This window comes from Apis dorsata, unplaced genomic scaffold (assembly GCF_000469605.1).
Source record: "Apis dorsata unplaced genomic scaffold, Apis dorsata 1.3 scaffold_168, whole genome shotgun sequence".
NCBI lineage: Eukaryota > Metazoa > Arthropoda > Insecta > Hymenoptera > Apidae > Apis > Apis dorsata.
This window is the reverse complement of record NW_006263456.1, coordinates 250,848-251,348: the sequence shown is the minus strand read 5'-3', so window position 1 is coordinate 251,348 and position 501 is coordinate 250,848. Positions and strand designations below refer to the sequence as shown.

Genomic DNA, 501 nt, shown 5'->3' with positions numbered 1-501 from the left:
TCTCTCTCTCTCTCTCTCTCTCTCTCTCTCTCTCTCTCTCTCTCTCTTTCTCTCTCTCTCTCTGTCTGTCTCTGTCTCTGTCTCTGTCTCTCTCTCGCGAGATTCGTGTTTTTTGGAGCGATAAGTTTTGTGGATGGATTAAAGAAAAATAAAAAAATATCAAGAATCATCAAGAAACTGAGTGATCGAAAGATGAATTGATCTTTTCGAATCGATCGGTTAGGATCGGAAAAAAATAAAATTTGTATAACGTGAAAACAATTAGGAAATTGAACAACTTTTTAGATACAGATGGGGAGAGCGTATTCTTTACATTTTTTTAAAAAGATATAAGCGAAGATTATAAAGTAAAAATTTTATAAGGTATATTGTTAACGATTGTTTCTACAATTATTTCCATAATCTCTGTATTAATTTATAAATATACGAATGGAAAAATTTCGAAAATGGCGAGTTTTCAGGGATAGTTTAAAAGTGTATTTCGCGGAGAGGAAGAGAGGG

The 501-nt window shown here is 33.1% G+C and overlaps 1 protein-coding gene and 1 long non-coding RNA gene across 2 annotated transcripts in view; one reads left to right on the top strand and one right to left on the bottom strand.

The window, feature by feature from the left end:
- The window catches only part of LOC102677099 (CUGBP Elav-like family member 2), a 197,121-nt gene that overhangs the window by 170,517 nt on the left and 26,103 nt on the right, over positions 1 to 501 (top strand). The gene's annotated exons all lie outside the window — the stretch shown is intronic.
- LOC116185377 overlaps positions 1 to 501 on the bottom strand; it is an 8,452-nt gene that overhangs the window by 7,362 nt on the left and 589 nt on the right. The window lies entirely within an intron of this gene.